Source organism: Numida meleagris, chromosome Z (genome assembly GCF_002078875.1).
Source record: "Numida meleagris isolate 19003 breed g44 Domestic line chromosome Z, NumMel1.0, whole genome shotgun sequence".
NCBI lineage: Eukaryota > Metazoa > Chordata > Aves > Galliformes > Numididae > Numida > Numida meleagris.
This window is the reverse complement of record NC_034438.1, coordinates 12,281,294-12,295,637: the sequence shown is the minus strand read 5'-3', so window position 1 is coordinate 12,295,637 and position 14,344 is coordinate 12,281,294. Positions and strand designations below refer to the sequence as shown.

The 14,344-nt window shown below is 41.2% G+C and overlaps 1 protein-coding gene and 1 long non-coding RNA gene across 2 annotated transcripts in view; one reads left to right on the top strand and one right to left on the bottom strand.

Annotated features, from left to right (window-relative positions):
- The window catches only part of LOC110389904 (leukemia inhibitory factor receptor-like), a 90,511-nt gene continuing 80,955 nt past the window's right edge, over nt 4,789-14,344 (top strand). The window contains exon 1 of the mRNA XM_021380967.1: nt 4,789-5,046. The gene's annotated coding sequence lies outside the window, so the exon portion shown is untranslated. The remainder of the gene's footprint in view (nt 5,047-14,344) is intronic.
- On the bottom strand, nt 6,287-11,946 carry LOC110389908. Its single transcript, XR_002433441.1, has 3 exons — nt 11,866-11,946; nt 7,184-7,398; nt 6,287-6,575 (listed from the first exon to the last, which is right to left on the bottom strand). It is a non-coding gene; the product is annotated as an uncharacterized LOC110389908 (long non-coding RNA).

Genomic DNA, 14,344 nt, shown 5'->3' with positions numbered 1-14,344 from the left:
TTGAAACCCTTACTACTCGTCCTCTGAAAATGACTGAACTTCGAGTCTTGAGAAAAGACTTTACACGGCACCCAGGTGAACGCATTGTCACCTGGCTACTTCGATGCTGGGACAGTGGGGCCAACAGTGCACTGCTAGACAGTACAGAAGCCCGCCAGCTGGGAAGCATTGCCAGAGACTCAGTGATTGAATTAACCGTTGACACTGTGTTACCTGACAATCTCTCTGTCTGACTATGCCCCACTAAAATACTTCCTTATTAATAACTGATGAGACACTGAGGTGTCCATTAGTGAAACTTTGCTCCTAACTTAGGGATGGATGCTAAGCATAGGCCATGCATGAGTAACAGTTCTTAATAGGAAAGGACACGTTCAAAATGTAATCAGCAGACAAACTGAGTACAGGAATAAAATGGCTGTGGGAAAAACATTCTGCTCCTGGGTAACTGTCTGCTTTCTCCAGATTAGAAAAGAGCATCAGCTCACAGCAGCTGACAGGCTATTGTTCTTTCCAGATACACGATCTCCACAGACAGGAAGGTGAGGAGATGAATAGCTAAATTTGAACTTGCATGCAAATCTCTGAGAGAACAAACAAGCTTTGCAGATCATTTCCTAACAAGGACTCAGGGATATCATTCTACTTCGGGAATTTATGGCCAGCTGAAAGTTGTTCCGATCTCAGTGTCATGCAAAATGCCACAAGCTTCAGAAGCAAAAATCATTCAGTGAAAATGGGGGTCACACTCAGCAGGGAAAATGGAGGAGCACTCACACTATCTGGCTTATATTTCTGCAACTGTGTGTGGTGTGACTGGAAATCAATACAATTTCACAATGATTTCTGCCAATATCCTTTCCACTGTGCCCCTTCTGAGTGGAGCAGCCCCTGCAAAGATTTACAGGAGTTACATATAGTATCTCTTCAAGTCCACATTTTATCTCATGAAAAAATATGTATATTTACAAATCTGTACGTTCTCTGTTTCCTTTCAGATTTAGCCTTCAGTCTACATGTATACTAACGTGGCACATAGGCTTCTAGACTGATGCTAGACACCCAGTATGTGTATCATAGAAACACAGGACCTAAAGAGAGACAGCTGCCCAGAATCATCTTGGAGCATACTTGCATGTCAACTATGGAATCTTTGCAGCAATTCATATGTAGAGCTCTGCACTCTCAATTCTTAGTTTAATACTGAATGGGAGCCTGAAATGAGAGCACTGTCCGTAACTGTTATATCAAGTTTTGCGGGCTTTACTATTTGGAGAGTTGAACAAACCAGAAATGCTACAGAGAATATAGGACCAAAAGTTAAAAAGGTGTATGCACACACAAAGTCTGCCCTAAAATTATTTGAAATTCAGAGAAAGATAAAATAGTCTTTGATTGTGTTTGTTTGGTTTTTTTTCCTTTTGACTCCTCATTTTTTTCTGTTTATCCATGCTGCAGCATTACTTGCAGTGCTCCTTTCAAGAACAGACCCATTGTAAGGTCGTGGCTGACCACTTTGATATCCACCTACTTCAGAGCATGCAGTAAAGCCAGAACATGTGATAGATGTGACCTTTTATAACATCTCTATTTCTGAAACAGCTTTTGACTTGAGCCTGCATCAAAATACTTGCTGATTGAAGAGCCTTCTTGTGTGACCTACAGCCAACCAAGCATGAACAGTAATACATCAGGTCAGCTCAATGCGCTGAGAACAATGGTATGGTCTAAGAACAGTGTTATAAGAGCATGGAGAAAGAAATGTTTTGTTCTCTTACTGAGAATGAATTGTCTTCCAATTCATCTCAGCTCATCCAATTCATCGTCTCCATGCATGAGAATGAATGGAGGTAGAGAAGAAAGCAGAGAGAACAGTAGTTAATACAGCTGTAGCACAAAAATAGCTAAGTAAAATTTGCATTATACCTTTATTGCATTAAAATTATGTTATAATTTCATTATCTAATATTTACAATACACAGATTTTAAATATTTTGAATATTATACATACTATAAAATACACAATCATTCCGGCACATGATGTGTTTCAGAGGAACTGACTTCTTACATCTCATCACTGAGCTCTCTCCAAATCCAGTCCTGGTCCTGGCCTGTGGATTTACTGCCTGGCTTGACCTCAGACCTACCATATCACCATGAACCTACACAATCATCTGGATGCTTTGCTGAGCTTGTCTGCCCTCTCCATGTCCACCCTGCTCACCTTCTTCAATACTGTGGGATCTAGACACTGGCTGATGGAGCCCCTGCCCTGCTACCCCTGTTAATGTGCTCAGCCCTACTCTTATCGCACTATATGGATCTGCCAGTCTCTACTGCTCCCAAAAAGTCTTGCCAAAGCACATTTGTTACAGTTGCTTCTTGAGATTACTCTGTTCAGCTTGCAGCAAAGCTCAAAATATTTATATTACTTTTCAAAGGCTCTCTACCAGGACATGGTATCAATTAATTTTCTGCATAACTTATCATATATACTTTATTTACTGTGATATATTTTAATGTTTGGTAATACATGTAGCATATTTGGTGTTCTGTGACAAATTTAACTGGAGAATGGGTTGAAATTATCCAAATCAAATCTAAAATGAAGTCTGAATTCAATTCTACTGAATCCTTCTGTTTGTTCTTTAGGATTTTGCTAGCAACAGATTGAGATACAAACTGGAAGGAGCTGCAGGCATCTGAGCTCAAAGGATACACAGTACAGTTCAGAGGGCATGGAGAATATTTTTCCTTTTTATTAGTTCTTTTGGAGCTAAAACAAATGCATCCTAACTCTTGGGCTAAGTACTCTGCTAGGAGATAAAGTGGCAAATCTGTTTCCCCAGATGGTTTCACACAGATTTCATGTATCAGCTCCACAGTGCTAGCTGAGGTCTCCAGCAGCACGCTGCATTGTGCAGACTTGATGTCCTCCCATGTTATCAGAATGAGTACTTCAGAGTGAAGATCTCTTTATGTAGCTACATTAGTACATGAGTTTACCAAAGACAGTCACAGGGAGGACTTGCTTGCTGAGATGCATATTCTTTGCTAACCTATCTGCTATAGAGATTTTTATGTGGATGGGAGCTTCCAGCAGTGAAGAGTAGCTGCTGTAGATACACACAGAAGTGATAATCTCATTCAATTTCACCCTGAGAATGCAACCTTAGGCACAACCTCAACTGTGCTTAGGTTAAAAGTTAGATTTGTTAATGGAAGAAGATTCCCAAAACCTCTTGCAAGAAAGGGAAGTCAAATAGTTAAACCAAAAACCAAACCAAAACAAAATCAGGCGTAGCAGTATCTTCCTGAATGAATGAAAGAAGAAAGATCCTCTCAAATTTTTTGGGTTTTTTTGGATCCAAAACAAAATCCAGAATTCCAAACAGTTTTTAATATTTCCTTTTTTAAATAACAAAAAAGTAATTGTGATACAGTTTGTGTCATTTCACTGCAGACTATGATTCAAGTTTCACCAACCTGCAATAATAATCCTACTGAAGGACTCAAATAAACGCATGATAAGTGGTCAAATTTTAATATATAGATATTTGTAGCTGATATTAGGTATTATTCAGGAAGTAACTGGTGCATGAATATCTAAATACATTGAGAAGCTGAGATTTGCTTGTAAATTTTCCACAGATTAATAAACTTTTTTTTTTTTTACAGATATATAACCCTGTCCCTGTATATGTAGTCATGTAGCCCTGTTCTTATAGCCAGATTCCAATTTCTGCAGTCATTCCTACATCTGTGATACCAAGCTTGTATGGCTGCTTGCACTAAGCTTGATGATACAAGTTCAAATTATAAGACAGAGATGAAGACAGCATACTGGCAAGTGATGGAGCAAGCTACTGTCTGTACTTGAAAATGAACTTATGATACAAAAACATGACAGCATAGCAATTACCTTAGAACAGGGGAGCAAAAACTTGCCTATGCCCTGAATATTGTCTGACTGTACAGGAAACATCCAAGTTTGAGTCTGAAAGCTGTTGCTTCAGGAAATAGAAAGTGATCACAAAACAAAGAAGGAAATGGAAGCTCACACATTCCCACACATGAAAGAAAAGCAAAAAGCATGGAGCACAGTTTATTTACTTGATTGTGAATAAAGTCAGTGTGACCACAGAGGACAATTGTATTTCGAATGGCTGAGGAAGTCTTTCGGTTAGAATTAGAAGAGCAGTGGTTTATTACAGTGTACCTCAAGTAATGAACCAGACTTTCAGAGTGCTTGTGCCCTAAAGTTAGCTTAACCATGAAGTTTTCACTGAGTTCTTAATTACATGGACTTTACCAGAGACTTTTAAATCTAAGCATTTGAGTCTCGTAACTATCCAAAGACATTTGGGCCAATGGCAGTTTCAGGGACTGCAACAAACTTGAGGTCATGTCCATAATGAAAGTAATTTAGTACCTAGGTACAATACACAATAAATATACATTATATATATGATACACGTATTCCTGTAGAATGAAGCTATATATTATATACAGCTTTTCCCTGTCTACTAGACAGTAGCAAAGATGCTTATATAAGTGTCATCTGGCTTGTTTATTTATTTATTTTGCTAAGGAAACCCGTTCCACATATGAACAATTGCATTTTTGCAAGCTAACTATTACACCCTGAGTTATTAACTTTAAACACCCTTCATTCCTGAAAGCCATGTAGTAGAAACATTTTAGGTTAGGGCAATTGCTCTTACATAAGTGTCTTTCTGCCAAGTGATTACCTCAGAAGGCCTTTATGATATAGGTGAGTGTTTGCGCAGAGATTTCCACTCCTCATACAACGAAGAGCTACTGGATAACTCACTGCCCTGCATGTGGCAGAAACGGGAGAAAGGCAGTCTTGAGCTTGATAAAACAGAAGCAAAACCTCTCCAAAAAGTTCAGAGGAAAGAAAACCAGATGCTGATCTGTAATCCTATCTCCTGTGGAGTTCTGCCTATTGCTGCTGCTTCCAGCAAAAGCAGAGATATCCTGGAACCTTGTAGAAGCTCAAGAACACCTGGCTGGTTCTCAAGGGTAAGTCTAAACTTGTCTGTGAGCTCATTAGAAAAGCACTGGTATGTTTTTCCACCTGATTTTTCTTTTCAGTTTGCCTGAAGAATCTCTGGTCAGTGCTGTTTCTCCTTCTCAGAAGTTCCAACAAATATTGATAAGCTCAGCTTGAAACGAAAAGTGCCAAGTTAAACAGCTGTCCTGATGGTCTTGGGCTCCTGTGGGTGCGTGAGGTTTCTATGACCTTGCAAAAAGCATAGAGAAGACATAAACACTGTATTTTTCTCTTTTCACTGGTTTGCTGGTCTGGGGACAGCATGTACTAGCTAACAAGTTCTGCCCTGTCCTGTTGTTATTCTAAATTGGTACTCTGGTCAGTCAATTAGATCCGGCAATTAGAGGGCTGTATTGTTAGGCTCCCTTTTAGCATGTATTTAGATGGGTAGCCTAAAGACTAATGGGAGTGTCTAGCTGGATCCATACAATGCATTTTGGATCTACTAAGTCAAGTTCACTTTTTTTCCCCTAGCCAGGAAGAAATTTAGGGTGTCTAAGAGGAAGGAAAGTAAAGAGTTTCTTGTAGTCTGTAGTCAGGCTATTTGGAGTGATTTTCTATGAATGAACTTAGGGAAGTCTGAGAATTCTTGCAAAGGAAAACTTCTTTGGCCCTTAAAAAAGAAGCATGAGCTCAAATCCTTCAGAAGACTTTATCTTGGTGTCCACTCCCACTGGAGTAAGTGTGAATACCTGGTTTTGATTTCAAAGGGAGAAAAACATGCCAGCATTTCCACAGCAATGCTATTTTTCATATACTGGAGTAGGGGGGCTCCAAAGTTTGACCCTTCTCTAGATCATGTTATGGAGTAATCTCCAAGGAAAGGGAAAATTGTGGATATGGAAACATTCATTAGTCACAGGATCAGTAGTCTAAACATTTCCTGTTTATATCCAGAATAACACTTCTTTAAATGATACTGCCAGCTCCAATTTGGCATCCACATCTTATTTTGTAAAATCAAGCTGTTATCAAATTTAACAGTAATAGAAATGTTTCTGTGAAGATTGTGAACGGCCTTTGGTTCAGATCTTACTTCAGAAAACAATCTTTCATCAGAAGCTGGAAACCAGTCATTTCAAGTAGAAAAGTTGAAGGGAATGTGCTTGAAACAATAAGTTTGGAGCTGTTCTGTATTGTCCACTTAGAGAAAAAAAAAAACAACACAAAAATGAATTTTTATAGAGACTTCTAATTCATTGGCTTGGCTTACGGTAAATGTGCCCCTGATGGATGTGCTGCTAAAGAAAGACTGCAGTTGTACAGCTCACACACCCAGAAACACCTGTTCTGATTCTTGCTGTTTGTCACTCACACTCTTCCAAAATTACCAAGATCAACAGTTCCTTCTCTTTCTGTGTTTATTTTCCCCTCAGACTGAATGTTACCTCTTTTTTTTTTTTTGTGCTCAGAAGTCCAATGACAGAGAGACTTTTGCATATTTGAGGCCACGGCAAGAACATATAGGCAGGTACCACAAGTAGAAAGACAAAGGGAGCTGTGGGAAGGAAAAATGTAGCTGAAAGACAAAACAAACCTTTTAATATACCATTTGTACCACTAATCTTCAGCACGGCAAGGCAGGCTTATGAAACCACATGTGAATCACAAAACTGCTATACTAGGGGGAAAAAAAAAGCATGATTTGGCACTGAATTTAACTGGCACAGAATAGCTGTACCCATTCTGTTAAGCTCTTTCACCCTTCAAAACATGTTCACTGTATCCAAACATCCATACAGGACAGGTTACAGGGAGCATGTTTAGGAAATGCTTGGCCTCCCGGTGATAATCAGGAAGGTTCATCCTGAAATATTTTATCCCCTCTTCCTCCGTGAAGGACCTGTACAGGAGGGTGTTGAGGGCAGTGGCAAGGTCCATATATCCTAACAAAAATGTGGCTTATAAGGGAAAAGGAAAGGCCTTCTTTAGAGAAGTGAAACAATTCACTCTGACTCAATTTTCGCCCCTTGCCTGTGTGTCTGACCCACCAAACTAATGCATGAAAACACCATTCCCAAAAGTCTAATTTCTGTATCTTTTAACCATTGGAAAATGAGTGGGTGACCCAATCACCCAGGACATTGTTCTTAAGATGGTACTCACCAGAATTTATGTAAGTTCCTTTCTTATCTGTTTTACTGCTTCAGCACATGAAAGTAACAGGCTTTAGTGACATTTGAGCTGCTGATGGAAGTGCAAGTCTCTTGCCATATTTTGTCTGAGTAACTGTGATTTTCAGGGTTGGATTTGCAAGGTAGAATCTATCTAGCAGCCTCAGCAGAAAACGGTTCTTGATGCTTCAGAGTTTTTGCATTTTTCTATCAAGACAGAAAAAAAAAATCAAGAAGGCTGTAGTTTAATCCAAGCAAATTCAGTTCAGTTCAGAGAAACTGTTTGCCATTATCAAAAAATGCTGTAGAATGACTTAACCTATGATTGTCTGCTAAGTGTTTATATGTTCAGGTCACAGGCCAGCAGAGGAACTGCAAAACTTTGGCTTTTCTGTTCAAGCTCTTCTGATGTTTATTACCCACAACAAAGCATTCAGCCTTCTCCTATACAATACTGCCTTGTTCTGTGGCAGGGCCAGGAATGTGGATCCCAGCCAAGCTGGTGGGGAGAGAATTCCCTCAACCTGGAGGATCCCAGCCCTCTCCACTCTGCATCTTTTGTTCAGCTATCTGCAGTGCGCGCTCCTCCATGCTGCCATGGTTCTGGCTTAGCCTGGGTGGCCGTGCTGGGTTTGTGCACTGTGGGGCAGCCAGGATGTGGCTGTCGAGAGTAAAAATGCAGGGAAGGCCAGAGCTTGTTTATATGTACATAATATCAAGAAAGTCAGTGTTCATAGGCTGAGAATAGTCAGTGTCTGAGCTAAGGGAAGCTCTTTGTTTGCTTTTTCTTGCAGCAGTGCCTGAGTTACTTGAACCTAACAGAAGGCTCTTTATTTTGTGCTCTGTGAGCCTGACCCATCACAAATCAATTGCAGAAAGCCTATAGGAGATCTCTCCAGCTCCTCCTAAGGAAGGGCAGCTGAGAATAATTTGTGCTGAACAGACTCCGTAGTTCCCAAAGAGACTTGTGTTCGGTGAGCTGCAAGTTCTTCCTTCCGCTTCAAATTCACTGAAGGAGAGAGATGATCTTCAGGTGTGATAGTGGTGGTTGGAGTAAAGGCATTCCATGCCCCTCTGATATGCTCTGTAACTTTGGGAAAAAGAGGCACTCAGGGTCCTCTCAGGGGTAAAATCTGCTGAGCACTCATACAGCTGCAGTACATCAGGGCTCCGGAGCCTTGCTTTAGTGTTACTTCAGGGTTCTCCATGGGGTGTGAAAATACTAATTTCTGGGAGGTTTAGGGTTAAGGAAGTGAGAGGTTTATTCTTCTATAAAGACAGGAACTACGGTGAATTCAGACTGTGACTCTGGGTCCAGTTGTTAAAGCTGAGGCCCACACCTCCCATTCCAGAGTCAGTGGTAGTTTACAAAGGAATGAAGCTAATCAGCAAGAATTTAAATGACAGCTTTTCCCAAAGTCTGTTTATATTCTCTGCTTTAATCATACATTCATTGAGCCAGAAAATAATAACACTGTAGTAACATTGTGCCAGATAAGCCACTTAAAAACAGGAAGAAATAGAAATTATAAACACTGACCTGGCAGAGAAGAAGACCACTAGAGATTGCCCAAATGGTGCCGCAGTGTCTGCAAACGGTGCACAGAGACAATAGGAGACAATGCACGGGCATAGAAACCCATACTGGATGGAAAAATGTTTGTTCAGGGGATGGACAATCATGCTGTCTGAGGTTTGTATTTGATGTGCCTTATATATGGATGTGTTTTCAACAGGTATTTAAGCACCAAAGCACTGGGTTTGCATATGTGGGATTTCAGACAGGAGCTGGGTATCTATATGCTTTTGAGACCTTATTAGTTACTGTTCTGCTGCTTTAAACACTGTTTAAATTAGATTTAAGAATCTGTTTTTTTGAGCCTGATTTCTCAAAAGTGCTTGGCTTTCAAACAAAAAAAAAACAACAGAGGTCTGCAAGCACTGAATGGCTTCCATATCTTTTCACACTGTGAGGTGTGGAGACCCTGTTCTCAGTGCTTTCACATCCTGTTACTTAAATTTTTTTGGCCCTCCATAGTCTTCAACCTCCACGAGATTGCTCCATCAAGAAACAGTTTGTTACCAGCTTTTTAACTATTCTTTCTGTCCTGCAAGGGTGTTGTGATACATAATTTGAGTTCCTAAAGTGCTCTGGCAGGAAAGCACTCTGATGAGCAATGTGTTGTGTGCTACAGAGCTTGGTTTTGTTCCAAAGAGAGAGAAAAGCAACAGGAAGGGATTTTATTTAATCCTCTGTTTTTCAGAATGCATGTAGGATGCAGCTAAAAGGGCCCAGAAATCTCCAGATGTGAGACAACCTGGGAATATGCTTGGTTGCTCTTTATGAAACTGTTGAAATTTTTCTCATACCATTAGCTTTTGCAAGTCCAATACATTGAGTGTCCTGAGAGCTGAGAGAGAAGCAACAGTAAATTTCAGGCTGGATAATGCAGATTCAAGAGATGCCTCTAGTTATAAAGGGTGGTGAAGGCCTAACACCTTCATCCTTTCAGAGGTACGTGGGTGTGATGAGTGGGTCAGTTCACAAAGGATCAGAGAGGATGCTTGGTTCATTGTGGCATCTGTAGTGGAGGAGATGTTGTTTGTGCAAGGGTAGCACTGTCCGCAGCAGACAGCCTCTGACTCCTCACATAGTTATTAGCTAACTTTTTTAACCTTAGAATTTTATCCTAGTTAAAGGGGGAACACTGGAAGTTTGGAGTTCGTACATTCTTGCATCATCTTACTGGGCTTAGGAGGAGAGGTGTTTGAACTGTCTATGCAGCATGAAGGTCCAAGGACTTGATATTTTTTATGCTGACTGAAACATTTTGTGCCACTCCGGTTTTGTGCTTAACCAGTCCCAGCTATTATTGCGTGCAAAGAGGAAGCAGCTGCCAGCTCTTGAATCTTTCTAGCTGACAGAGTGAAGGAGGTCTTGTGTAAGATTCACTGCCTTTTTCTCAGCTTTAGAGATCTCATGGAATTTGGAGTACGTGTCACGGTCTCTTCAAAAAGAAGAATCTCTGGTGGAATGATTAGAGGAGAATGGGCTTGTACACAGGGCCATACAGACACATATGTTAGCTTGGAACCTAAATAAATTTTGAATGTGTATACATACATATGTACACATATACATGTGCCCGCATGTCAAAGTAAAAATGTGGCAATGTCTCTGCAAGAAAAAGCAAGGAGGAATTCATAGCTACCATATAGCCTGGTGGGCTATATGCCCACAGATGAGCTGGTCTCTCCACATTTCCTTGCAGACAGTGGTGACAAACAGGCACTGAGCAGAGCGCAGTTCACAGTTGTCTGAAATATATCATATTTTTAAAAACCTTTTTCTCTCCACTGCCTGTAGAGGAGCATAAGGCAACATCTTGGGATGCAGAGTGCCATGCTGCAGAGGTGAAACAAATCCTGCCTTTCCTGTCTGAGCTCTCCAGTGAATTCTACATATTTTTTACTACATTATATGTTGCTTACAAGGTTTCAGGTGTGCAAGGAGGCTTTGCATACTGAAAGTCAATCAGTAAAACTGATCTGAATCCGAGTGAGGATTATAACAGATTTTTCAATGAGACAACTCCAGTATTTATTACAATGTGTAGCACTTTCTCAAATTCAGTCTTCACTCTAAGAAATCTTCAGTTTTTGGAGTCTTCTTTTTAGAATTTACTCTGTTTATCCAGATTATAAACTGATTCCACAGACATTACTGTTAGCACAACTAAGAGAGCTCTTCCCCATACCATGGGGCAGCAGGCAGAAGTCACCTAATACTTCTGCTAAAATTTGTGTCAGGAGAAAAAGCGTAAAGGACTACTCTAGAACACAGTTGTTGCAAGCTGAGTTTACTTCATCAGCAGAATGAGTAGAATTCCAGATTTATATATAGGAGATAGGTCAGAGGCCATTCCTCAGGAGGAGTTAAATTAACTCTAAAATGTAAATGTTCATATTTCAGAAGCACTGGCACTGATCATCATTACTGTGTGACTTAAAGTACAACAAGATGACTAGGACAGTTCAAGTTTAAATTATGCTGAGAAAACATTGGATGACACCATACTGGTCATAAATCTTTTGCTTATTCATACGTAGAGATAGAGATATAGCTGAATCACAGGCATTAACTGAGGGATACTCCGTCTCACTCTGCGTAACATCTGATGCTGAAATGCCCAAGTCAGAAGTCTAGTTGTCTTAACTCCCTGTTGAGTTCGATGAGAGAGAAAAAGAGGTACCCTCAGAAATTGATTCAGATTCAGATTCAAATTGCTCTCTGCAGATACATCTGTCCACTGACTATAGCAGGATCCCTAACAACTAAGAGAAACTAAACACATAATGTGGGTTAAGTAGATTTGGTTAAGTAGATGAAAGCAGATGTTATTTCTGTTGGTCCCTTGGCAGTCACTGTAAGACATTCAAAAGGTCCTCAACAGGACTAGATCTATATTTGGTATGCAAAGGAAGAGCCTGCTTTTCCTTAGTTACTCTAGCACATTCACTGGTCAGCAGCACATTGCTGTTTGCTGTTAATCTCAGGATCCCTTTCCTGAGAGCGCTGACAGAGGGTACATGGCATAGATTTCCAGGCTGTACTACCTAAAGAGAACAGTGCCTGCTAACAGTTCATTAACTCCACTAGCATTAGGTACTTACACAGCGGATGTTTACTTGCTGTCTTGGCTGTAGATATAATGGTAAGTGGTTGCCAGGAGACAGGAATGGATTAATTCTAAACAGAAATGCATAGGAAGAATCTGCTTTTGAAAGCAAAAAGAGTGTGTTCCCTTAAAAATAGAAGAGTGGAGTGCAAGCACTCTGTCCTCTGAAGAGAAAAATGCCCATGGGCCCCAGATAACCAGCCCAAACTTGGTGCAAGAGGTAGGGAAAATGTGAAGACATAACACTGGGAATACATTAAACCTGCAGAGACCTAATTTCCTGCCTCCAGTTTTGATGTTGCACTGCAGAGTAAAAAAAATAAAGACAACGCTGCTGCGTCTAAAGTTGCAGAAAACAAATAGAGATTCTGTCTCATCTACTAAGGTGACTTCTGAAAATGACCATAACTTAGCAACATCTAATGCATTGGACCTAAGATCATATTTTCCTCTTCTGATAAATCTGATAACCAGTGTCAGTCAAAAAAGTGTGATAGCCCATTTGGAAACAAACAATATGTTTTCTCTGTTCATTTCCTCTATTCTGGAAATTGTGTAAGGAAGACCTAGAACAAGGAAGGTGATGAAGTTTCTGCAAAATAATCATTTCAAAGAAAGACTATTCCCAGAAGTAATCTTGTGAGGTTTCTAAAATTTAGTTTGGTTGGTTTGAATCATAGAATCATATATTCTTTTGAGTTGGAAGGGACCTTTAAAGGTCATCTAGTACCTTGCAACGAACAGGGACACCTGCAGCTTGATCAGGTTGCGCAGAGCCTGGTCCAGTCTGACCCTGAGCAACTCTAAGGATGGGACATCCACCACCTCTCTGGGCAACCTGTTCTAGTGCCTCACCACCCTCACTGTAAAAAATTTCTTCCTTATGTCCAACCTCAATCTCGTCTCTTTCAGTTTGAAACCATTTTGCACTGTTCTATCACCACCGACCATGCTGAAAAGTCTTCTTTCTTATAGCCCCCCTCTAGATACTGAAAAGCTGCTATCAGATCTCCTTGGAGCCTCCTCTTCTTGAGACTAAACAGCCCCTGCTTTCTCAGCCTGACCTCACAGGGGAAGCGTTCCATTCCTTGGATCACCTTTGTGGCCCTCATCTGTACATGCTCCAGCAGGTCCATGTCTCTTCTGTACTGAGGACACCACATCTGGATGCAGTACTCCAGGTGAGGCCTCACCAGCACAGAGTAGAGGGGCAGGATTACCTCCTTCGCCCTGCTGGCCATGCTCCTTTTGATGCAGCCCAGGATACGACTGGCTTTCTGGGCTGTGAGGGCACATTGCTGGTTCATGTCCTGCTTGCCATCCACCAGTACCCCCAAGTTCTTTTTGGTAGGGCTGTTCTCCATCCTTACATCCCCCAGCAAATATTGGTAGGCGGCTTTGTGCCATGACCCAACTACAAGGCTTTGCACTTTTGGATTTATTGAACCCTGTGAGGTTCACCTGGGGCTACTGTTCAGCCTGTCTCTCTGGATGGCATCCCATCCCTCAGGCATGCTGACCACACCGCACAGCTTGGCATCATCTGCAAACTTGCTGAGGGTGCACTCAATCCCACTGTCAATGTCACTGATGAAGATGTTAAAGAACACTGGTCTCAGCACTGACCCCCACAGGACAATACTCGTCACTGATCACCATCCAGACATTGAGCCATTGACGACCACTCTCTGGATATGATCTCATAGCCAGTTGCTCATCTATTGAACAGTCCACCCACCAAATTCATATCTTTCCAATTTGGAGAGAAGGATGTTATAGCAGACTATGTCAAAGACCATACTGAAGTCCAGGTAGATGATATCAGTAGCTGTTCCCTTGTCCACTGACACAGTTACCTTGTCCACTGATGCTGTTGAGTGGTTTGGTTTTGGCTGGTTACTTGGTTGTTTTTAGAGGTCTGAATTGTTAGAGGATGGACAGCTCCACCAGGGAATAGGGTGCTCTTTGCTGTTACCAAAATAAAAAATAGCAATATGTGGTAATTTTTTCCCTGAGTATGAGATATGATGGTACAGGAGAAGCAAGGTTTGGCATGATCTCATCAATGCCTACAAATACCTGAAGGGCGCTGGAAAGAAGAGCCAGATGCTTGTCAGTGGTGCCCAGCAACACAACAAGGGTCAACGACACAAGGAGAAACACAGGAGGCTCCCTCTGAAAGTCAGGAGATATATTTTTATTGCATGGGTGACTCAGCACAGGAACAGGTTGCCCACAGAGGCAGTGGGATCTGATGACCTCCCAGTTTCCCTTCAAACCTCAGCTATTCCATGATATGTGGGCATGGAGAGCTGCTATGGATTGATGGTGTCAAAGCTCAAAAGAAAGAAGCTGTCCTTGTGTCACAGGGAAGAGACCATGTCCACCTTGTTCTTGTGTAGTGCTGAGGAATTAACACACAGGCTGACACTAATGTTTGCAGAACTAGGGTCTGTGGACTACATCCCTCCTAG